This window comes from Lissotriton vulgaris, chromosome 6, assembly GCF_964263255.1.
Source record: "Lissotriton vulgaris chromosome 6, aLisVul1.2, whole genome shotgun sequence".
NCBI classification, from domain to species: Eukaryota; Metazoa; Chordata; class Amphibia; order Caudata; family Salamandridae; genus Lissotriton; species Lissotriton vulgaris.
Window position 1 is genome coordinate 1,530,325,460 of NC_141694.1, and position 26,494 is coordinate 1,530,351,953.

A 26,494-nucleotide genomic window follows, 5' to 3' on the forward strand; every position below is an offset into this window, starting at 1 on the left:
CAGATTTTTCTGCTAAACAACGACCAACCGGCTCATATAACCTCTCCCTCGATGTATCCCTTAATTTATCACAGAGGACAATATCCTGGCTTATAGTTAACAAAGTACGCAAAGTTCTGTTGTTCCCACTTTAGAAGAGTTGCATCCATATTATTTCCACCAAATCTGGATAATGCAAAGTATCCCTCCCCAAGCGGTAAGCCACTATATGCGTTCCAGACTTTGACGTACTTGCCTTTTTTATCCGCGTTCCTCTCCGTAAAGATCCAACCTGTGGCAACACGCTTCCACAAATAATTTGGGTGACACTCTTTTTATATTGCGTTCTGCGTTCCAAATATTACTCAACTTAAAACACCTGCATTCAATTTAACAGCAAGCCTCAGAACTCCGCTTGCGCATGTCGGCCATCATCACGTGGTCGTAGAGCAGAACCGCTCCTATCACTTTTGACGCACAGCATGATCGGGCGTCCTAAAGCGCGTTTACTAGCATAATCAAAAAGAGATTGTTGACACTAACGACGGACTGATCTTTCTATCGCCATATTGGAGAGGTGAAGGTTACACACTCACTCTTCAGTGTATATATACTGATTTAGTCAAGACAGAGACTGTTGATACTAACGACGGACTAATCTATCTGCCGCCATATTGAAGAGGTGAAGTTTACACACTAACTCTTCAATATGTATATAATATACTAAGTACTTAACACGCTTTCACAAAACCCCATTTTTTATTCAGGGAATTTTTTTTTACATAAAACTGCACTACTACTTACTATTACCCAAAATGGTTATTTGTTTTAAACTAAAACCGCTTCATTATATACCTTAGGACTGCCTGAATTTTAGTACGAGATGCCCTTTTATGCGTATCTTTTTATACTTTCTACATAAGGCTACAATTTCAGAAGTAACAAAAAGAAACCATAGCTACTTTATTAGAATATCCACATTATTATCAGGCTGCTATTTTGTTATTCATAGGTTCCTACCAGTGTAAATGGCTTGAACCTACTACCTAAAATTCAAACTAAATATTAGTACTAAAATCTCTTGACAGTACCCAATTTACATAACTTGGGAACTGGATGATTTCAAGTGTGACTCGTATATGGTGTATCTTTATTTTAACACATGACCTGTGGGTTGAGTACAATACATTACAACTCCCACTCAAAGTTTCTTAGCTCTAATCGATGATTTCATATCTAGTACTGCATTGAACTTTCTAAACTGTTCTTTTTGGGTACCGAGGTAGACAGCCGTCTACAACACTCAAAATACCTCTGTTGTAGTCACTGATCTGCAGAAGCGATATTACCAAGGTTTCGTAATATTCCACTATATTTCCTCATTTAATCCATTTCTTACCGTGTCCAGAGAAAAGATCCAAAAGCACTCTCTTCTCTTACGGATAATATCCTTGTGAGTCCCTATTTGGCCTTTCACTTTCTCTAGGATACACCATTTTGCATCCTTTTCAGAGTGCTGTTTGGCCAAAAAATGGTGGACGAGTGGGGCCTCCTCTCTGCCATTGCGTATTGCTGATTTGTGTTCGCTGTAACGGACTCTAAACTCACGTGATGTTTCTCCAGTATAGGACAGATTACATGGACAGGTTATACTGTAAATAATGTTCTGACTCCTAAAATTGGTTAGATCTCTCAACCGGAAACTTTTTCCTCGGTACTCAATTGAATCAGTGACAATGGCTGAGTCACAGGCGTGAAGGACCCACACCTATGATTACCCATCACCATCGGTAGTCCTGTTAAAGTTGTCTGCCGCATCCTATCTGACACATTAGGTCTAGTATGTACCAATATGTCACGTAGATTTTGATTCCTACGAAAGGCCACCAGTGGTTGGTCTAAACTCATATCGTCATCCCCTGGGTTCAGAATTTTCCAATTTTTCTGAATAATGTACTTCAACTTAAAATTATAGGGGGAGTGATTGACGACACAGACTACCTGATATTTTTGGGTACGATATGTTCCTCCCAATAGGGCATCCCGATTATAATATTTTGCCCTTTGATATGAATGGCGTACTTGCCTTCTAGGGTAGCCTCTAGCCAACAATCTTGATTTTAGAGCATCATCATGTCTGTGAAATTCCGTCATACTTGTGCAATTTCTTCTAATACGAAGAAATTCACCAAAAGGAATTGAATCTTGAAAAATAGAAATCATTCACATGTATGGGTTATGAGGTCACACTAGAGGGGATGTTGAGCGTGCAGTTGAATGATCGGTCCAAGCAATGTCTTTCTTTAAATTCAAAATAACATGGGCATAAAGTGTAATATGGATCTTTTTATATACATCCCTTTCAGATAAAACTCCAGGTCACAGAGAACACTTATTGATTTATCTGGCGGGTCCTGATGAAGGTGGTCTCCATCGCTGTTATTTTCCACCGAAACGCGTTGGCCAAGTCCTTGTCAAATCCCACCAAAGTAGTTCTATACTGGACATCAGATAGAAAAATAATAGAACGTGTTATGAGTCCGAATAGATGAAGTTGTGAATGCGGATGAATGTGAAAGAGTGTTGTGTTTGGGTTGTTCTATACCTGGTTATAAGGTTATTTATATTGTTATAGGATTTATGAATGTTGTATTGTGATTTATGATAAAAATAATGCAATTTGAAATGAAAAAAATATTTTTTAACTTGGAATAATGATGGAAAAAAAGAAATAATTGGATGAAAAAATAATCTAAATTAAAAAAATGAGAAAGTAAAAAGAATGTGTTATTGCATTATGATTATGCCCATTTAACTAGAGGTTGTACCCTGAAAAAATAGTTTAAAGGTCACGAGGGAGTACTTTTCTATTGCATTGAAGGGAAAGCCTACGCCAGTACTCTACTGAAGGAACTAAATGAATGGATTAAAGAGAACGAAATCCTTCCCCACTCTCAGACCGGCTTCCGTAAGGGATGCTCTACAATTGATAACATCGCGGACATGTCATATCTGAGCCAGCAAGCTAACTGTATAAACAATAAACCAATTTTTGCATGTTTTGTAGACTACTTTGACAGGGTATCCCGACATAAGCTCTGGGAAAAACTAAGCAATTGGCACAACCCAGCAGGACTCCTTAACGCCATCATTTCATTATACAGTAATACCTGGATCCAAGTAAAACTAGCGGACAACACCATAACAAAGAAGTGCCGGACAAATCGTGGACTAAAACAGGGATGTGTACTCGCCCCCACGCTGTTTAATCTATACACTGCAGATCTGGGGAAGAAGCTTTTGAATGCCAACCTTGTAACCCCAAAAATCGGGAGAAACAAATTGCAAATTTTACAATACACAGATGATTTATTGGTAATGGACCACACAAAAATTGGGCTGCAAAGAGGTCTGGAAGCCCTAAATAAGTACAACGAAATCAACGAGCTTATAATCAACGCTCAAAAAACGAAAGTAGTTATTTTTGGCCTCCTCCCTAAAAAGCCTCACTGAAATGGCACGTGGGCAAGGAAATTATCATAACCACGCGTTCATATAATGATCTCGGGTGCTGGCTAAGTGAAACTGGCAAAGCAACATCACATACGCATAAAAAATAGGCCAGAGCACAGGCAACAATCTTTTCGATATGCAAATTAAATTAGCTCATGCAGAGCCCAACGTCAGCACCAATTAGAAAAGTTTTACAAGCTAAGATCAGGGCAACCGCAGAATACGCACAACAGGCATTCCCAGCCAAAATGGAGGTAATGTTGGATAAAGGGCAATGCCAGGCCTACAAACGCATTTTAAACTTCCCAAACATACTTGTAACAGTTTAATTCGTTTGGAGTTCGGCCTAAAGCAACAAAGTAAGGAATGCTTGGGAACACATGCTAAATACTTCTATCAAGGCATAACAGCCCCAGCTGGAAGTTCAAAAAGTATGCTCAAGCCAATTTACGGAGAGACCACTAACCTGTGGCATAGTTACAAGGAAAAAGCAGTGGAAATCTTGGGGCTGGCAATTGAAAATTGGAAGGATGCACCAACAAACTACCTGGCGATTAAAAATGCAATAAACAAACAATGTCTTCATCTGTCACACACAAATGACCTAGCAGAATTCATAACAGGAAGAGGGCACTCGGGTTGGCAACATCATATATAGGGCATAAAACACAGCCCTATCTTAGTAAAGCACTAGGATGGAAAGCACTTAAAACATTATATGGGCCAGACTAGTGCCCCTTCAAACCAAAGAGCTAAACCCTGGGTGGTGGTCCCTTGAACACAAAATAAGATGCAGACTCTGCAACTACAAACACAAATCTCTGCTACACATGATTTGCTGCTGCCCAGCGATGCTTTTGCCCCCGACAGATCTTTTTACAACAAATTTGGCTACAACACGGGGTTCGAACAGTAAAAGAAGCAGTTTCGGTACTTTTCTCCTGTACTCTTCCATCGGACCTGGCCAGGTTTGGGAAATACATGGCCGAGCTTCGAAATTGGTTTATGGAAGATGAGGGGTTAGGCATGATGAAAGTCACTTCAGTTCAATAAGCCAACTTGCCCTATTAACCAGATGGAGAAGATATCATTTTAATAACTAAAACATTTTAAATCACGCAAGAAACTTAGTAAAGAGGACGCACTGGTATACTCTTGCTGTTTTTTTCCCCACGAATGTATAGATACATATATTGATATATTTATTGTATTTTATATACAGTTTTGAAAGTGTTGTATACAAATGTCTTTTTTTCTTTTTTTTAGGATTGCTGTTCTTTCTTTTTTCTTCTTTTAACTGGTATGCTAGATGTATTGCAAATGGTTTTAAGTAACTGCAATATAAAACAAAAAGTGTGTGTGATATGAACTGCTACAATCATAAGACAGAATGCAAAGTGTAATAGGTACAGCGTTAGCAGTAAGAAAAAATATTACTGAAATAGCATGCTTTGTAGCTATGCCATATATTCATAAAAATACACACATAAATAATTCCCTTCTCAAAACACGCTAGTTTAAGCAGTATTCTGCTCCAAGGTTGTGAAGTGGCAAGGGGTTGACCAGCTTTTCTGGGCAGAGCCTGCTCTGGACCTGTAGTGCCTCCTTCGCAGAACCGGTTCTGCGAAGGAGGCACTACAGAATCCCCCTCTCACACATAGAAAAACACTTTAGGGCGTGTATACACATAGTCTGAATTACACACCCACTAGTTTAATCACACACACTTATTTTAATTTTGTCCTGAAGAAAGCCAGCATATTCATAAGGCACTTGTTGAAACATGTTGACCCACCAAAGGATGTGGGAGGTCGTAACTCGCCTCTAACATCCAACAGCCTTATTTTTAACCGCTGACGGTGGCCCAGGTATTAAAGTTTAATTCACCTCCGGGTACTGGGACCCCCGCCAAGCCGTTTTAAATTCACATTCATAACACTCTTCACCGCACACTCAGCGACATACCTGCTCCGCTGTAATCCTGCGTTGAAGCACACCCGGGACACGCTAAGTGTCACTGGGTGGGCCCGATGATGAAGCATGCCACCAACTAGGTTGGTGGGTGAGGGCTTCATGAGCACACTCACCAGGTGCTCCTACCCCCTGACGAAACATACTTGAGTCCTTAAACTTTTGTTAACCTCTTATACATAAGCTAGTCTCCTTTTGATTAACTACAGTTAAATCACAAACAGGATAATAAATGTTATAGAGAAGCATCATTTGACTCTTGTTATTAATAAAATAGTTCGGCGAATGACATCCTGCTCAGGGATAAACAGATGCGCCGTAGCAAAAATAAGCCATGATGGTCAAAAAACATCTGAAATGACAGATAAATCATTAGAAATACATATAATCATTTGTAATATTAGAGGATTTACCAGTGCCAGAAACTGTAGTAATGTACAGTCGTACCTGAACATACGCACAAAACACTTTGCACTCCTCCCTGAAACGCACATGATTCCAGGGAAGGAAACAATGTTTGATAAGAACTGAGTGCCAATGTCCTCTTTCTTCTCATACACTACACTGTCAGGAGGGTAGTAATACAGGACATTCTCTTTCTACATCACGGTACCATTTGGGACGATAAAGAAAGGCACGTCAAAGTTAAGGGCAGACTACGACAAATACAAATTGCAGACTTCAATACAGTACTACAGACACAAATAGACAAATCTAGGCCTAACGCCTGCACACGTGCAACAGCCATGAGATTATTGGTGAAAATGGCGAGGCAGCACCAGCAGCAACATATATGGAGATCTAAGCACTCTAATGCACATGAGCATACTGCTGGACCATCCCCTTTCTGCAGGGTCTCTCCAGATTTCTGCCTTCCTTTGCCTTCCATGAGGTGAACAGAATTGAGCACAATATCCATGCCATGATACGAAGTCGATGTGAATGGATACACAGACACACACCTATACAAACACAACATAACATGCCATCATTTAGAAATCTCACTCATTGGTTCCTGTTGTTATAACAAGAACCTCAGATGTAATAAAGAGAAATTAAAGAAACAGGCGCTAAGCTGATCTCACAATTCTCCTACAGCTGGTCATCCAGGGCACCGAAAATCACTACCTTTGCTCTTTGAATGATCAACTGGCTCTTTGCTAGACTTTTCCCACCCAATGGGATGACTCCTCTTTGAAATTAGCCATTGATTTCCTTGGGGAAACTCCAGAAATGAATTTTGAAGACACACAAGGTGTGAGCTTGGATATAATCTGGGGTTAAAGGGTTAGGAGATCCTTACTTCCAAACAATACCTGGACTTCTACCATGGTACACTGGGATGCTCCTCCTTGGGCAGTCTCTTCCGGGAGGTTCAGACATTCTTTTCTCTGAGCAGTCCAGGCCTCAGGTAGACCCACTGTTCTTCCAGCAAGATGCGTAGATTTCAGGTGATGTACTCCCATCTCTGGGAAACTGGCTATCAGACATACCAACCATTGCTTTTCATAGTTCAGTTCCCACTGAAATAGAATTCCTATTTTATTTAGGTTGACAATAGGTTGAGTAACAGTGGGAAAACACTGGAAAAAATGTTGGTAAAAGTTAATGAAGCCCACAAGCTTTGGGATTTCTTTCATATTGCTAGGAAAATGGTGAGGCTTGTACTGTGGAGTTATGTTATGTTAATACATTTTAGATAGTGCACGATTACCCTAAAGTGTCTTGGCACTAGTGTCATTATATGCTTTGAATAAAATGTAAATGTAGGTATACTTATATAGCGCAACCTGTCACCACAAAGGGCATCCTGGCGCTTGCCTAGGGAACCCGTCCTGGTATTCCCCTGTGAGAAGCCCCGACAGGGTGTCCACAGGGTGAAAGTCAGGCATCCCGCCGCGAGGGGCCGTTGTGGAGATTAAGCAAGCTATTGCCCAGAGTCGCAGAGTGTGAACCCGTGAGTCGAGGAGGCACCGGGACGAGAATTATCGAGTCCGTGGAATTTTTAGCCCAAGACCCGCCGGGGCGGGGAATTGAATCCTGGTCCAGGACCGATCTCAGATTCCGGGGCTGCCGCCTCTTACCCCTGAGCCACACTTCTCCATGAATAAAGACGACAGAGGGGAAACAGGTAATATGTCTAAGAAAGAGAATTCCTGAACCTGTATGTTTTTAATTATTTCCTAAATGTTAGAAGATTGGATTGTTCCAATACCTTGCTCTGATATTTGAAATCCAAATAAGGAGATCTCTGATAACTCAAAAAGCATTTCTACAATTTAGCCTACGGCTAATGTCTGGTGAGCACTTACTTGACATGCTGTGTGTTGTGATAGAAGTTTAAGATGTAATCTAAGTATACCACCATGAAAGCATGCAACAGTCCTCTGAAAACATTATTCAGCAGCAGGTATTAAGAATATTGCACAGACCAAAGGACATGATCACATATTCATAATGTCCATTCTCTTTATGAAATGCTATGCTCCACTCCTGATTCGAACACATTTGTATGCTTTTTGAGGTGAAGAAAATCTTGGCTGACTTGATGGGGTTTAATTCATGATAGTCATTAAATAGTCTATACTCACCTTTCACCATGGTTGTATAAAGAGATGGGAGTCCCCCTGGAGAATTGAACATCTAATAAATCCCTTATCCAAGTTTTCCTTTAGGTATTGTTTGAGGACTTTATCATTACAGGATAAATCCTTCCAAGAGGAGCTTTTGATCTGGGGAATCTCATAAATGATACAATCACAGTCTTGATTTGGAAGAAAAGTAGCTACATCTATTTACTGACAATATCTGTGAAGTCAGGGTATGCTTAAGCCACTGAATTCCTTGTTACAGACATCGGTTTGCAGACTTGCAACCACAAGCATTACATCAATCATATAGAAGCATTAATATACTCCTTAAGAAATATGTGCCCTGACAGAAAATTATTGTTTCCCCTGAGGAAGATCTCCAAGAACTCTGGGCTTCATTTATATGTTGGCAGTATGTACACCCCTTTGCACCATTGATAAATTTGATATCAAATTTGGATCAAAGTAATTGATTTTCATATGCCCACAAAAAGCACTCATAAGAAGAGGCTTAGTTGCTTCTCTCACTGATGTGAGAGTAGTGCCATCAATTCCCTGAATATCAATGGCTTCACTTTAGTCTCAGTGGGAAATGTGTGCTGCAAGAATGGACTATGAAGCAGTCAGGGGCACTGGAGTCTACCAAAGCATGTTGAGCAATGATACTGCCCAAAGTGGTAATGGGAACGTATAATTAGACTTTGGAAAGACCAAGTGGGAAAGGTTTGAAAAGCTTGCCCTAGGTAGGTCACCTAGGCTCAAATCGGTCTGTCTACTGACAGATAAAGGCTGTCAGGCTCTGCTTTCTGGCCTCTTCGGGGCTGTGCTGAATTACCTTTAACCTCCCCTATGAACCGCCTCAGAGTCCGAAGTAATAACACAGACTACTAAGTGAGTCTAACCGGGGAGGGAAAGGAAGGGGACAGCGGGGAGGGAGATCTGCAATGACAAATGACAGGTATTTAGAAACACCCCCGTACCTTCCACTGCTATCCCACCCGCCTGTGCCCCTTAAAGTCAACACCTCAAACGAGCCCCCCACATACCTGAAAAGGAAAATACAATTGACTAATTCATAGGAGACAAGAAGGCACCAGAGATTCTACCCAGCTGTAGGAGAAGACTAGAAAGGCAAATAATGAAGTCACGCAATTCAATAAGAGCTGTATTATAATCAATGAGGTCCACTACATATACCAAAGTTATGAACGAATACACTTCAATGGGTTAGATTTAATCTCTCTGAAAAGGTTCCCCTCATGTGTCTCCTGTTTTAGGATATAAAAGATAAACAACGATGTGTAAGGAGATCCAAAGAACAAACAAGCAGACTGGGTAAACAGGATCATCAACACTGTTTGCTGGTGCGGCTGAGCGTTATTGTATGAGTGCTCTGGACACACCCATAGCCCTTCGTACATTTAACCGCTGACCCAGAAATACGCCTGTGTTGGTAATCAATAGAATGCAAGCGCGGCAGGGCCCCGGCAACACCAAAGATAAAGGCACTTTGGAAATCGGGGTAAAGTTTTGAAAATAACAAACCACCAAGTCCGCTGTTTATATCAATGAAGCTAGTTCACTCTCAGCCGAGAGGAGAATTGCCAGATCAGAGCGCCACACTAGACACGTGGCCCGCAGCTCCGATATCAAGAAAGTTACGAAAGAATACCCATAAAGGTGTCAAGGCTTCGTGGGGGTAAGACCCTCTATCTTACCGCATCTTCAGGTATACCAACCGACTGCAAGGTACTGGAAAGAATAATCGGCACCACCGATTCCGTGTAAGGCTCTTTAACTTCCGGGGATGTGCGTGCAACGCATGTCACCTGCGTGACGTGCCGCCTAGCATGATGGATATTGTAGTTCTTTGCCTTTCCGATGCTTTTTAATGCGCGCTAGCCGGGTCAACGCCGTATACTCGTGCGAGCCTTGACAGTACATCCCCCTTCACGAAGGGCGGGGACCGGCAGCAGGCTTGGTCGGATACAAACGATGGATCTTGGCAACCAGCCCGGGAGTATGCACAGCCCTAGCAGGCTCCACTGAATTTTCTTCCGGACCATAACCCTTCCAGGAAATCAGGTAATGCAGATGACCCCTCACCCATTTGGAATCAAGTATGCTCTGCACTTCATACTCCTGGTCATGCTGCACCCAAATAGGCAGAGGTACACGGCGAACCGGGCACCGAGATGGTTTAAGGAGAGACACATGGAAAACTGGGTGTATCCTGAAGTGCGCCGGCAGGCGCAGCTGAACAGCCACAGGGTTTATGTGCCTCACTACCCTGTAGGGCCCAATAAACCGGGGATTGAACACGCTATACCTCTTTAACTTGATGTGTTTGGTGGATAACCACACCAAATCCCCCTTCTAGTACATAGGGTTGGGCCTATGGTGTTTATCAGCCTGTACCTTGTAGCGGGCCTTGACTCGCAGCAGGTTCTTGCGTGTAGCAAGGAGCACCTTGCGGACACGCAACAATCTCTCCCTCACGTCTGGCAGCTTGGTATTCGTGTTAGGCAACAACATAGGGTTAAACCGGGGATGATGCCCGTATGTACTAAAGAAGGGTGTGTGCCTAGTGGATGAATGTTGAGCACTGTTGTAGGCAATTTCTGCTACCCACAACCATTCCACCCAAGAATCGGAGTTGGTCTGTACGTAACAACGGAGATTCTGGTTCAGGGTCTGGTTCAGCCTCTCTGTCTGACCATCAGTTTGTGGGTGGAAACTGGTTGACAAAGATGTTGCAATCTGAAGTTCTGAACACCAAGTTTTCCAGAATCTTGCGGTGAATTGGGTCCCCCTGTCTGACACTATGTCGCTCGGCAGCCCGTGTAACCCAACAATGTTCACAAGAAGAAGGTGAGCCAGATTGCCTGCTGTGGGCATTACAAGCTATGAAATGCCCCATTTTAGTTAAGTAATCAACCACCACTACTATAGATGTTTTTCCCTGGTCTTTTGGGAGGCCTACAATGAAGTCCACCGAGAACCTTTCCCATGGGTGTTCTGGCGTGGGCAAGGGTTGTAACAACCCCTGAGGTTGTTGTCGATCGGTTTTCATTTGATTGCACTCCTTCACCCATTTTTGAATATCAGGTCTGATGGAAGGCCACCAAAATTGTCTTAATGCCTTCTCTAGAGTTTTTACATATCCCATGTGTCCTGCGCAGGGGATGTCGTGACACCAGGAAAACACAGTTTTGCGCAAGACGTACGTAGGGACGAGGACTTGCGTTCCTCTCAAAGGTATTCCTTGTTTAACAATCCATTCAGGGTGGTGCCTAATCCAGGTTCTCCATACACAGGATTGTACTCCATTCCTCACTCCCTTCAGGAAATCTCGGGTTCTAGTAACACAGATGATCTTAGAAGGTTCCATAATGGCCCTAACCGGTTTTGCGGTGTGTATGGTTGGGTTTTATTGTCTTGTTAGAGTGTCCGCTTTCCTGTTATGAGTACCGGGTCTGAAGATAACAATAAACCGGAACTCCTCAAAAATTAACATCCAGCGTAGTTGTCTTGGGGTAAGATGTCGTGCGGCCCGCATGAACTGTAGATTCCTATAATCAGAATATACTGTGATCTGGTGTTTCGCTCTCAACAACCAATGCCTCAACTCCAAGAAAGCGTCTCGAATGGCTAGCAGCTCCTTCTCTGCGATGGTATAATTGAACTCGGCTGGACTGAGTTTCCTGGACATGTATGCGATGGGATGTAACAGGCCGGACGTTTCTTCTCTCTGCGATAATACCGCACCCTGTGTGGCTTCGGACGCATCTGCCTCCACTATGAAAGGAAGTTCTGGATTTGCGTGGATCAATACTGGTGCCATGGAAAAAGAGGCTTTCAACCGGTCAAAGGCTTCCTGTGCTTCACTGTCCCATACAAAAGGTTCGTCTTTTCTCGTGAGCTTGGTCAGAGGGGTCACCATACCAGAAAATCCATGAATGAAGCGCCTGTAAAAGTTGGCAAACCCCAACAGGCTCTGGATATCCTTGACGTTACAGGGACGTGGCCACTCCTTTATCGCCTGGACCTTACGTTCAGATATCACTTGTCCTGAGGGGGTGAGCATCACTCCGAGGAACTCCACCGTTGTCACATGGAATTCGCACTTGGTAATTTTACAGTATAAGTGATGCTTCAGTAGTGCACGAAGCACCGAACTCACGTGTTTCACATGTTCTTCAGTTGAGTTAGAATAGACAAGAATATCGTCAATATATACAACAACATAGCAATCCAGAAACTCCCTCAATACTTCGTTTAAGAAGAATTGGAATGCAGCCGGGGCATTACATAAGCCAAAGGGCATCACCAAGTATTCGTAAAGCCCGTACCGCGTCTTGAATGCCGTCTTCCATTCATCACCCTGACAAGGTGATACACGCCTCGTAGGTCCAGCTTGGTATACACTTTAGCCGCTCGTACCTGTTCTAACAGAACAGGGATCAAAGGTAAAGGGTATTGATTCTTTATGGTGATCGTATTCAATGCCCTGTAATCGATGCAGCATCTTTTCTCTCCATTAGCCTTCGGAATGAAAAACAATGGTGATGCCGCGGGAGACCTAGAGGGACGTATATATCCGATGGCAAGGTACTTGTCTAGATAGGCTCATAAGGTCTCATTCTCGGGTAACGTGAGAGCGTAAATCCGACCGTTGGGTATCTCTGCCCCCGGCAGTAGGTCTATTCGGCAATCATATGCCCTGTGAGGAGGGAGTACCTCTGCTTCCGTATCGCTGAACACTGCTTCAAATGCCTTATAACACGAAGGAAGAGACACCTCTTTTTCTGCGGCCGTGGCAATCCTCCGTATTAAGGCTAATGTCTGTGAAGGGTTAGCCAACCCAAAGAGGCAATGTTCTAGGCAATAGGGTGATTGGAACTGCACCGTCTTGGTAGACCATTGTATAAAAGGATCGGGCTTTTGCAACCAAGGGAGCCCCAAAATTATCCCATATTGGGGTGCTTGGATTATGTTGAACACCATTTGCTCATGATGGGTTCCGTTGTAGGAGAGGTCGTATTCCGGAGTATGATACCTAATGGGCCCAGCCTCTAGCTCCTTCCCGTCGACTGCATATCTGGTTTCTGGATGTGTTTTGGCAACCAGACGCACTCCCGGGCTTCTGCGTAGTCCATGAAACAGCCAGTAGCCCCCGAATCCACCATGGCACGAATACTTTTGTCCTCGGAATCAATCACCAGTGTCATACCAAGAAACAGATGATTCCGTTCCTGGTGAGTACCTGGCGTTATGGAAGGGATGATGCTCTTGCTTGATGGTTCCCCTTCGTTCACCTTAAAGCATTGGAGTTTTCCGACTCCTTACTGGCAACTCCTGCTGCGTTTTGCCCAACCCTAAACCTACCGGGTTTGGGTTTCACCGGGCATTCCCTTAGGAAGTGCCCCTTCTTGCCGCAATACAAGCATAGTCCTTGTTTACGGCGGCAGTCCCTTTCGCTTGCTGTCAAAGAAGCCCGTACGGCGCCTATCTCCATTGGTTCGGGCACTGCGGAGGATTTTTCCCCAAGGCTCGATTGTTCGTAGGGTGCAAACAACCGGTCTTCTTCTTGCCGTCACCCTTCCGTTCCTTCATCCTGTGGTCTAAGCGTAAAGTGAGTTCGATAAACGCAGTACAAGTGCGGGGCTGGGGGTCGATTTGTGCCAACACGTCTTTCATCTCTTCGTTCAGCCCTTGGTAGAACAAAGCCGTTTGTTTGGCTTCTGGCCAATCCGTTTCCGCCACCAACTGACGCAAACTGTTCAGATAAGTTACTAAATCCGAGTCACCCTGTTTGAGATTCAGCAATTCCCTATCTGCAGTGAATGTTCCAGCTCTTCTGTCGAAGGTCTTCTCGAATTCCGCGCGGAAATCATCCCACGCAAAAAGGAGAGGGTCGTCTCTTCTAACCACAGGAACTGCCCATTGTGTGACTTCGCCCCCCAGGTATGAAATAAAGAAGGCTACCCTGGCTTGAGTGGTGCCAAACATTTTTAGTTTACACATGAAGTGCAACAGCACTTGTGTCATGAATACCTGTACCTTTTTATTATCCCCATAAAACCGTTCAGGAGGGGCCAATGGTATCTGTGAGGGCATTTCTACCACTACCGAGGTAGAGGGAGCATGACTACCACCCACCGCAGCTGGGACCCCAGGCAACCCGTCCATACGGGCTTTCAATTGAGCAGTTTCAGCACGAGAGGCTGCCACTTCTCTGTTGGACGCTGCTAGCTCAACCTGAACCTGAGCTAATGCCGCCAGTACGTCGTCTAGGGTTGCCATTGCAGAGTTCAGCACAGCCAAGAAGTGGATAAAATTATTGGGCCGATTATTCTGTCAGCCTCTGCTTTCTGGCCTCTTCGGGGCTGTGCTGAATTACCTATAACCTCCCCTATGAACCGCCTCAGAGTCCGAAGTAATAACACAGACTACTAAGTGAGTCCAACCGGGGAGGGAAAGGAAGGGGACAGCGGGGAGGGAGATCTGCAATGACAAATGACAGGTATTTAGAAACACCCCCCGTACCTTCCACTGCTATCCCACCCGCCTGTGACCCTTAAAGTCAACACCTCAAACGAGCCCCCCACATACCTGAAAAGGAAAATACAATTGACTACTTCATAGGAGACAAGAAGGCACCAGAGATTCTACCCAGCTGTAGGAGAAGAATAGAAAGGCAAATAATGAAGTCATGCAATTCAATAAGAGCTGTGTTATAATCAATGAGGTCCACTACACATACCAAAGTTATGAACGAATACACTTCAATGGGTTAGATTTAATCTCTCTGAATAGGTGCCTGTCATGTGTCTCCTGTTTTAGGATATAAAAGATAAACAATGATGTGTAAGGAAATCCAAAGAACAAACGAGCAGACTGGGTAAACAGGATCATCAACACTGTTTGCTGGTGCGGCTGAGCGTTATTGTACGAATGTTCTGGACACACCCATAGCCCTTCGCACATTTAACCGCTGACCCAGAAATACGCCTGCGTTGGTAATCAATAGAATGCAAGCGCGGCAGCGCCCCGGCAACACCAAAGTTAAAGGCACTTTGGAAATCGGGGTGAAGCTTTGCAAATAACAAACCACCAAGTCCGCTGTTTATAGCAATGAAGCTAGTTCACTCTCAGCCGAGAGGAGAATTGCCAGATCAGAGCGCCACACTAGACACGTGGCCCGCAGCTCCGATATCAAGAAAGTTACAAAAGAATACCCATAAAGGTGTCAAGGCTTCGTGGGGGTAAGACCCTCTATCTTACCGCATCTTCAGGTATACCAACCGACTGCAAGGTACCAGAAAGAATAATCGGCACCACCGATTCCGTGTAAGGCTCTTTAACTTCCGGGGATGTCCGCGCAACGCACGTCACCTGCGTGACGTGCCGCCTAGCATGATGGATATTGTAGTTCTTTGCCTTTCCGATGCTTTTTAAAGCGCGCTAGCCGGATCAACGCACTATACTCGTGCGAGTCTTGACAAAGGCCTTGTCATAAGAAATGTCCCACATTACCATAGTACAGACACTTGCAGTTCCATCATCCTTCTTTTTACCTCCTGAGAAGAAGTATTTCTTACACATCCTAATTGGCACTTTAATCACAGCCTTTGTTTCAGAGACTTCTGACAATGATCATACCAAGTGTGATGAACATGGCCTCTCTTTTCTTTCTTCCTTCTCTGTAACTGTGCAGTAAGGCATAAAGTTAAGTCTGTAATGCCTTTGGTTGTCATGGGTTGATTAACCAACAGTGAGAGTGAAAGAGCATTGTTTAAGGTCTTCCCAAAGGTCTTGATAAAATGGCACAGCCATCACTCCATCTGTCCTTTACCAGCTAGCATTAACTAATATAAGGAATAAGGGCTTCCTTACATTGTTTAGTGGTGTGTACCGGTATGGGCTTTCTATATGGTTTGACGACCTCTAAATATCTCTTTTAGGTGGATCAAAAACTGGACATAATTGGAATGAAACAACTCTTATTGATAATGAAAGGAGTTTCACAAGTCACAGCTTATTTATTGAGATACAACAAAATGAAAGTTATCTTTTGTGTCAATGTACAAATACTATAGAAATATAAATGACATTGGTCATAAAGGACTGGACATTTAATAGCTTTCCTCAATGCTTTTCATGCGGTGCTGGGAAGAGAAGGGATTCCTATTTCCCATACCTAAAATATGTCTGGTTTAGTTTGGTTTATTACTAAATGGCTTCATTTAACTGGTAAAGGAAGTTTATGCCAACATTTATAGATCCTTATAATGTAGCTAAACTCATGAACTCTGCTGTGGTAAAGTTATTTTCCCTTTCTTTTCATTTTTATCCAATTTTTCACTCCTGTTTAGTAAAAACCAATTCAAGTGGGTACTGACCTGTTGCCCATACCGTCGCCTGTCATAGTTGCTTCTGAACCAGAATATGAGGAAATGGCAATATTGGATTGTAAGAAATTGAGTTATTAGTTGAGAGAGGTGGGAGCCCCACTCATATATTAAACACAAGCCTTGTCAGGGTGAACCATAAAAGTCACAGAATTAACCTGTGATTAACCGTCTGGTAGCTTGACACAAAGCAGTCAGGCTTAACCTAAAGGCACTGTGCAAAGTATTTATGCAGTGCTTCAAACATTAATAAAGTGAAAACACAACACAGGGAAATGTACAAACCAATTTAGAAAACAGAGCAACGTTTAATGAATAAAATGATACCAGAAAGTCAAAATTCCAATCAGTAGAACCAGGGATACTGAATCTTAAAGGATTTATAAAAAATGGCACCAAGAGGGACAAAGTGCCAACTCTGGTTATTTGGTATGCCGGACAAGAAAAAAGTCACAAGTTCAGACTGACTGCGATAATGCACGTGCCGGGTACAGGATGAGCTCAGCTGCTGGAAGTTCTATCTTTTTGTCCCTCGTGCTGTGATGTGAGGTCCTGCATCAGGCTGCGCAACACTGAGTCAGTTCCGATGAAGCCACTGATCAGGAACTGCGAACTTCAGTAATGCAAGGTCCCGCGTCAAGCCGTGCCATGCTGCGCTGGTATCTGCAAAACCTTTGCTTGCACGAGGAGGAGTACACTCTGAATCCAGCCAAGGGTCCAGGAGTTTGAGGACACTTCTTGGGGATCAGGACTCTCTCCAGCAGAGGCCTGCAGCAAGGCTCAGACACGTATGGCAGGTCAATTTGGGGCTGGTTAGCTGGGCAGTTGCAGGCCTCTGGAAGCTTTTTGGGGTCCTGTAGCTCAAACAGGAGGCCTGCCAACTGATACTGGGACTCAGTCTGAATAGCCTGGGATCAAGGGAAGCCAGAACAATCTTTCTTCTTCAGACATTAGGAAGTCCTTCTTCTGAATCATCCACAGGACCAGGAGAGTTCGTATGAATGGTTCTGAGGTCCCATTTGTATACCTGGTGCCAGCCTTTGTACGTGAGAATTCCGTGACCTACCTCTTTCCCTGGCTGGTTCTGGATCCAAACTGTCTCAGGTGACAAAGGCAAGTCCAGGTCTGGTGGTAGGTCACTTTGTGGGTGCTGGAGGTAGGACCCATTGAAATGTAATCAGGGCAGGGTTTAGCTGATCACCTGCCATCCTTTCAGGAAGACCTCCTCCCACTCACACCTAGGCTTCCTTTGTCTTACTGTCTGGAAGCAATGCACAGACTCAAAAAACAGAGCCATTCAGTCATGTGACTCAGGATACTGTCAGGAAGCACAGTTGATTTGGACACAAAAATGAAAACTTTCCAAAAGTGGCATTGTCAAAATTATAACTTAAAATCGGACCTTTAATGAGTATTTAAAATTACAATGCAATTGAGTACAAACAGTGTACCTATATCTGCTTTCAATCTGAAGTTATCACTTCTTAAATGTGATAAGGTATCCCAGTATTAGTCTATGTGAGAGATAGGCCTTACAACGGAGAAAAATTACTGTAGGAGGTTTTTACTGTCAGGACATGTAAAAGTTAAAAACACATGTTCTACTTTTTAAATACCTTGCACACTGCACCATGGGTTGTTATGACCTACCTCAGGGTGCCATAAGTTTTAAAAAGGAAGGTTTAGGCCTGGCAAAAAGTTGTTTTATTCCAAGATAAAATGGCAATTTAGAAGTGCACTACAGGCTGCAGTAGCAGGCCTGACGCATGTTTTACAGGGCTACTTTGTTGGGTGGCACAAAAGGCTCTGCTGCCCACTAGTAGCCTTTAATTTACAGGCCCTGGCTACATGGAGTATCATTTATTAGGGACTTATAAGTACATTAAATACGACAATTAGGTGTTCGTCAATGTTGCCATGTTTTAAGGAAAGCACAAGCATTTAGTACTGGTCAGCAGGTGTAAACTGCCGAGAGTCATACTGCCAACAAAAACGAACTCAGGAAAGTGAAAGCATGAAGGGAAAGAGTTTGGGGATATACCACACCAAGGATGTCAGGTCTAACATGCAATATCACAGGGTCAAAATGAATTCGCTATATTTGATTAATTGAAAGGGTATGGTTCACTGGAAAGAACATAGAAGCCTGCTGGCAATGCCAATGTTCCTCATCTTCTACATGAATTACATAAACAATTCTGTTTCAAACCAATCCCTGGGATTAGGGACATAAGGAGGGGTTATGGTCGTGAATGCTTCCCAGTATGCTATAATATGGTGTTATATTGCTTCCCACTATGTCATAATATGGAATTATAGATCATTCGAATATCTTACTTCAATGTATTGATTCTAATATGAGATAGCAGGAACAGAAAAGTAGACGCCCGTGGGTAAAAAAAGTGTAGTGTTGCAATAATTCAGCCATTAGGAGCAGGCGGACGACAATTGATGCAGCAATTTCTTGTATACTAAAAGTCAACGTAATTCAGAGATCAGGTAGCTGTATGGAACGCTTCTCAATTGTTTTCACTATCAGAGGGCCAGGTTGGCATCTTCAGCATACTTGTTGGTCAATCCTCTTCTGCTTTTCACCTAAGTATTTGGATTTGTTTCTGAAAGATGGCAATGACAGAAGTTTGAGGTTTGTGTTTTCAAGTTTTTTCATCTATTTGGCAAGTCTTGAGTGTGAGATCAAGGTTGACAGGTCAAGCTTTGAAAATATATCCTGAATTTCTGCACATTAGAACTGAACTGCTTGTGAGTGTTCGGGTATTTGAAAACCTGTGTGCAGTACTCATTGTTTACGATAAATATGGACATTTTTCAAGGGGATAATCTTAATTGAATTTACATGGTGTGCAACCTGAAGTATTTAGATAAAAGGTTCTGTATATCTTGTTTAGAACAGACGTTTTGAGACAAACATGCTTCTGTATGTTATTGCTATTCAGATAATTTTTTGAATGTAATGAATGTATTCGCATTTCTGGATTACTTACGGCAAGAAAGTAGTACAGAACATTCAGAGATTGATGTCATAACTGCATTTATAACTAGCAATGTGGGTCTTGATTTAACAGTTCTGTGTGTTTCAAGAGTTTAAATACAGAGTAGCACAGTCAAAGTAAGTTAGTTGAATGATTGGTAGCTGAAGTTCTAAAATCAGTGGCATCTTACAGAAAAGGTTATTTTCTTCTATCTACAGGTTCCCAGCTAGAGTTTAGGCTCTCATCTGAGGGATGCTATCGTTTTCCATTGCCATTTTCTCTTGAGGTCATTTAATACAGAATGGTATACCACCTTCAGAGAAATGGGTGGACAATGTGTGACATGTTAGCAGATATCCATGATACTCTAGCAGGGAAGGCATCAAGTACAACAGTAGTGATGGACATAATAAAAACTAATAACCTCGGATGAGCACATTTTAGGTATCAGAAAGGATGTCTTACAACCCTTGTACAACTTTAGTTCGAATTTATAGTGCAGATTTTGATGTGTGCTGCCGACTAAGGTAACACAAAGGACACAAAACATGAGCATTAAAGATCATTGTAAGTTTCTAGTGTATAACTGGTTGTTGCAGTCAAAGTTGGCACAGACATACTATTCTTAACCGAATCATGGTTGGGAGAAGATATGGCTCCAGTCCTGCATGAAGCCATTCCTCTAGGCTATTAAATAATCACCCAAAATCATATAGCCAAAACAGGAGGTGGTCTAGCTGTTGTATTCAGGCAAACAATACATATCACTAAAATTGACAACATTTCCATAAAGAATTGTGAGGCTCTTCTAACAAGATGCAATCCTACACCGTCTTCCTCTTGTAACTTCCTGCTCCTTTACAGACCTCCACCTAGCAAGGCAACATTCCCAGACGCACTTCTAGACACAGTTTCAAAGCTGATAACAATACACTCCAACCTATGCGTTCTGGGTGACCTTAACATTTGGTTTGATAAACCCGATATGACCCATCCAAAAACTATAATCACCGCCTAGACCCATTTAACCTGCATCAGACTGTCCACAATCCGACACACACCGCTGGACATATCCTAGATGTCATTTTTGCTAATACTGAACTAGTTACCTTTCAAACTATAACTCCAGTCACATGGTCAGACCACCACTTGCTTGCCTTCCAACATAAAACAACGCTAATCGACTCATCTAAAACTACCTTACATCCATCCACCTATCAGCCGTGGAACAAACTCAATTTGGAACACTTGGAAACACAACAAACATCCAGTACAAATCTGGAAAGCATACAATCTGTTCAAAATCTATATGAGTGGCTACAGGAAACTTTTGACATCCTGATACCACTCAAAACCACACAACAGAACAAAAGAAAAAAAGTGCCTTGGAGAAACATAGAAATAAAAGACATAAAACAACAAATTAGAAAGCTGCAACGTACCTGGCTCAAAACAAACGCCAAACAAGACAAACTTCACCTACAGAAAATTAACAGATTATACAAGTCGGCTATCAAAAAAGCTAAGAAAAGGTACTATTCAGACAGAATTCAAAACGCTAAATGTGCAAATAAAGAATTCTATAAAATACTCAATGAATTTCGCAAACCTAATTGCCTAGAAAGATTTTCATCCTGTTACTCAAGATTTCACAGACATACTGGCAAAATTACACGGACAAAGCAGGCACATTGGAATCATACTTAAAACAGAAACAAAGCACCAGCACTAACCCTTGAACAAAACAACAATCCAAGAATGCTCTAATCAAGCCTCTCCGTTCCTTCCAAAACATCTCACATGATGAATTTATGGACCTGGTCAAAGCAAGTAGGCCTGCCGGCAGCCCTTCTGACCCTTGTCCGCCACAAACTTTCAAGACAATTCTTTTAACAATCTCTGCTGCTACTCCGGTAAAAAGAATCATCAATGATTCCTTAACTACTGGAATTTTTCCAGAAGAACTCAAAAAATCATACATACGCCCTTTACTGAAGAAAACAAACTTGGACCCGCTGAACCCTGACAACTACAGACCCATTACAAATGGACCGTTCCTGGGCAAACTGATAGAAAGAGCAGCGTTCGCCTAGATGTCACAATTCTTTGAAGAGAATGACATACGTTCAGACTTCCAAACAGGATTCCGTCCGGGAAGAGGCACTGAATCTGCCCTCCTTGCCATCTGGGATGACCTAAAGAATACAGTTGACCGCAATGGGGTTGCTGCGCTACTCTTCTTGGACCTCTCAGCTACCTTTGACATGGTTGACCATGACACTCTGAAACAAAGACTCTATGAAGCTGGCATAGTGGGAACAGCTTTAGACTGGCTCGCATCCTACCTTCGAAACAGAACTAATGTCATCCATACCCCACCTTTCTCGTCCAAACCATACTCCACAAAAGTAGGGGTCCCCCAAGGTTCTCTCATCTCGCCCATGCTTTTCAACATCTACATGAAGTCATTACCAGTACTGATCAATAAATTTCACCTCACGTGCTATAACTATGCAGATGACACGCAAATACTCCTTCAACTGGAATGACATTGGAAAATCACCAATTTTCAGCTGTCTCAGAGCCTTGGATCAGTGGATGACCTGGAGCCATCTCAAATTGAATGCTTCAAAAACTGAAATACTCACATGTGGCGATTGGAAACATTACAACCCGCTTGCCGCATTGCCTGATGAACTGGGATCACTGCCTAAAGTATCAAAGGAAGTATGAAACCTCGGAATGACCATGGACTCCAAGTTGTTGATGAATGCCCAAGTGGATAAACTAGCAAGATCAAGCTTTGCTACTATAAAAACGCTGCGACAAATTTTCCCTCATTTGGGATTTCCAAACAAGGTCCAAGCTACCGTCTCCCTTGTTCTGTCCAAACTCGATTACGCCAATAGCCTCTACTACGGATCACCTTTAACAACCATGAAAAGACTACAACGGATTCAGAACTCGGCTGCCAGACTACTCTTTATTTATTTATTTATTAAAGTGTTCTATAGCGCGAACAAGACCCATAGGTATCAGAGCGCTTAAATAAAATTACAGACACGTCTTTCTATAGTGTACGATACGGAAGTATACAATGATCTGTCCTCTAAACTATTCATATCCAGAGTCAGTAGTGTGTTAGCTTCTGGTATCAGCATAGAGTTGGTGATTTCCTATAGACTTCCCATATAGTTATACATTTAGTACCTTTTAAGTTAGGGTTTAGGTGACGGATTGTCTTGTCTGTGGAAGGAACTTACTCATGAGAAAGATCTTAGTTTCCCTCTTGAATGTTGCAGTGTTTGTAATTTTTCTAATGCTCGGAGGGAGAGAGTTCCACATTCTGGGGGCCACTCCTGAAAACGCTCTATCGTAGGTTTTTTTCTTCTTGAAGATTGGTGGTCTTAGCATCAGATCCTTGGCAGTCCTGGCAGGTCTGTTTCCTCCTGATATTTCAATTTTCTGGGCAAGGTATCTAGGTGTGTTGTGATGAATAGCTTTGTGGGTAATACATGCCATTTTTAGTTGTATTCTAGCTTCGTAGGGTAGCCAATTTAACGCCTTCAGGTGCGGGGAGATACAGTCAAATTTCCTCGTTCCAGTGATAAGTCTTGCTGCTGCATTCAGGCACGCTTTCAATGGTGCTGTTGAAATTTTTGGCAGACCTGATAACGTTGTACATCCGTATTCGATACTCGAGATAACCAGAGATTGCACTGCTAGTTTTGGATCCGATTCAGTTAAAAATGTTTCATTATTCTTAAGTAGTTCAGATGAAAACTGGCATTTTTTGCCGTTGCTTTGATGTTGCCTTTCATGTCTAGGTTCTCATCCAGTGTGATTCCAAGTGATTTCGCGGAGTCAACTAGAGTGGGGGTGCAGTTTAACACTGTGATCATTTTTCACCATTCCTTCACTTCTGCTTTGTTCTTTTGAGGTGATATAAGTAAGAATTCAGTTTTAAGTGCGTTTAGCTTCAGCTGATTGATAGATAGCCATTTTAGTGTCATTTTGAGGGCTTCATTCATTAAGATGATATCTTCCAGGGACGCGATCTTGATGTATATCTGCCTGTCATCCGTATACATGTGGTAGGATATTTTGGAATTCCGCAGAATTTCTGTGAGGGGTTCGGTGCACAAGTTAAACAGTGATGGAGATAATGTTGATCCTTGAGGTACTCCTATTGCATTTGGACAAGCAGATGAAAGAGATTGGTTAACCAGGAATCTCTGACTTCTATTATGTGGGAAGGATTCGAACCATTTCAGCACTGTACCGGATATTCCCATCCTGTCTTGGCGTCTGTTCAGTCATTTTTCATGGTTAACTGTATCAAATGCGGATGATAGGTCTAGGAGGATGAGTAGGCAAGATCGGTTTTGATCTAGTGATTGTAGTGCATCATCGACAATGTGTAGGATTGCCGTTTTCGTGCTGTGACCTGTTCTAAATCCCGATTGGCAGTCATCTAATAGGGAGAAATTGTCGATGTGTTGGCTCAGCTGTTTCTGAACACACTTCTCTATTAGTTTGGCAAGGAGGGGGATGTTGGTCACTAGGCGATAGTTATTTGGGTCAGCTGGGTCCACTGTAGGTGTTTTGAGGATCAGTATTACTTAATCTGTTTTTAGGCATTCTGGAAGTATCCCCTGGGCGAGAAAGGCGTTTACTATTTATGTCAATATAGGAATCAAGATATGCCTGACTTCTTTCAGACATTTTGATGGTAGTGGGTCATTATAGTGATTGTTAGGTTTGATGTCAGATAGCGTTTTAGCAATGTCATACTGGTTCAGTGATTTGAAGGTGTCCCAGTGTGCTTTGTTTTTTATCAACTTATCCCCTTCTTTTGATGAAGTATTGACCCATGATGGTGTGTGGTAGTCAGGGTTGTCTGTAGCAATCTTGAGTTCTCTATCCAGCTTGTTGGCTTTGTCGGTGAAAAAGTTTGAGAACTCTTCGCAGCTTAGCGGCGTTTTGGTGACTTCTAGGGCAGATTTGGCCTGCTTGTTCGATTGTTGTTTTATGATCTCAAATAGTTTCTGTGGTCTGTTTTGGGGGTTGTCTAGCTCTGTTCTAATAAATTCCTTTTTAGAATTGAGGATCTTTTTGTTATATTAATTTCTGATTTTTCTGAGGGATTTCAACTCCGGGGATGATAGGTGTTGTCTCCATTTTCTTTCTGCCCTTCTTAATTTTCGCCTGTCTTCATTCAATGTCCCGTTGAACCAAGGATTTTTAACCTTCTCTCTGACTCTTTTCAATTTTAGCGGTATAGTGGCGTTGACTAAATTTGTTACTGAGATAGTGTAATGGTTCGTTAAATCAGTCACATTCTGCACGTTGTGAGGTAGGATTAGGTCTTTCTTGACGTTTTCAATTAGTAGTTCCATTGCTGAGTCTCTCGTATCCCGCATCCTTCTTTTGATTTTAATAGGCTGTGTGGTTTGTATCTTCATCCAAGTGGGTATCAGGAAGGTTATGGCATAAGGATCTGACCATGGTTCTATTGCGAGGATTGAGATATTTTCATTTTTAGAGATTATCCAGTCCAATGTTGCTCCTTTCGAATGTCTTGGTGGTAAACATGCTTGGGATAAGTTTAGTTCGGTTAAAAAGTCTTTCAGCGTGTTGACTTGTTTGTTGTTGTTGTCATTCCAGTGTAGATTAAAATCGCCCAAAAATATATTAATAGGGTCAGTGTTAGCGTTGGCTGTGATGATCTCCATTAGCTGGTCAATGAAGTTCATATTATTTCCCGGTGGGTGATATAAGGCATGTAGGTTGCAACTTTGTATGTTCGCTGATCTTATATTGAGACCTAGATATTCGCATGTCTCAAGAGGGTCGGATTGTATTTGGCTAATTTCTAAGTCTGATTTGTGTATGCAGGCTATACCACCTCCAGTCTTTCCTTGCCTATCAAGGCTAACAATGTTGTATAGAGGGGGAACCAGAAGGTCCATGACTGGGGACGAGGGTTCAGTTAGCCATGTTTCCGTGAGGATTGTTATGTCTATTTCCTGGTTAATAATGATGTCGGCTATGTCAGACGCATGTTTAGCTGCTGATCGACAGTTGAGCAGTAGGCATTTTAGAGACTTTTCAGTTCTATGTGGTTTCATTTTTCGCATTTTGGGGATTAGATGTACTTGTTGAAGGTTGTTGAGATTGGGTTTTCTCTCATTCAGCTTAGGTATTCTGTTGGCATCTATCGGTACTATTTTGATTTCCTCCCCTCTACCACGGTCAGCGAGCTCATACTCCCGGAGTATGGAATGGATTTCCTCTTCAGTTAGGTATTTCTGGTTCCTGTCTGGTCTATTTTGTCTGTTTGACAGTGGCATTGCCTTCTTATTGCTCTTGCATTGGGATGTATTAACCTGATCTTTATTGAGCTCGACTTCTGTGAGAGTGTATTCTGTGATATCCCGTAGATTTTCTATTCCATTAAGGGTGCCTAGTAAGTCCTGTGATAGGTTGCTCATTTGTGTTTGGAGCTCTCTGATTCTTCTTGGTGAACCGGGCCTTATGGGCCGGGCGGCGCAGGGCATGCCTAAATCCCCGGATTCACCTGCCTTGTAACTAACAGAGACACAAGACACTCCGTTGAGCGTGGAAGCCAGGTTTATTAGCTGCAGCTAAGCACAGTTGTCCCAGAAGTTACACACAGGGTGGATTCTAAGGAGACTGCCACTGCAATCCGTGTCGTACAGTCTTTTATAGGAAGCCTATTTACAGCATCTCACTCCTTTCACATACAAAACGAACCAATGAGAAAAGTTGGAAAACAAGCTATCAGGTGTCTCAAATACGCCCCTCTCTCAGACCCCGTGTGCTACCCCTCCCAACAAATTAATCAGTGATGGCGTCCACAATCCTTTCTTGCAGGTGGCAGGACGTACTTATGTGTCTCAAATGATGGTTGTGTAATAGGAGCATACAAGAAGAGAATAGCGAAGGCCAATCGGATAAGATAGTATAAGGAAAGAATAGGAGAGGGCAAATAGTAGGCCGAGACCGGGATCAA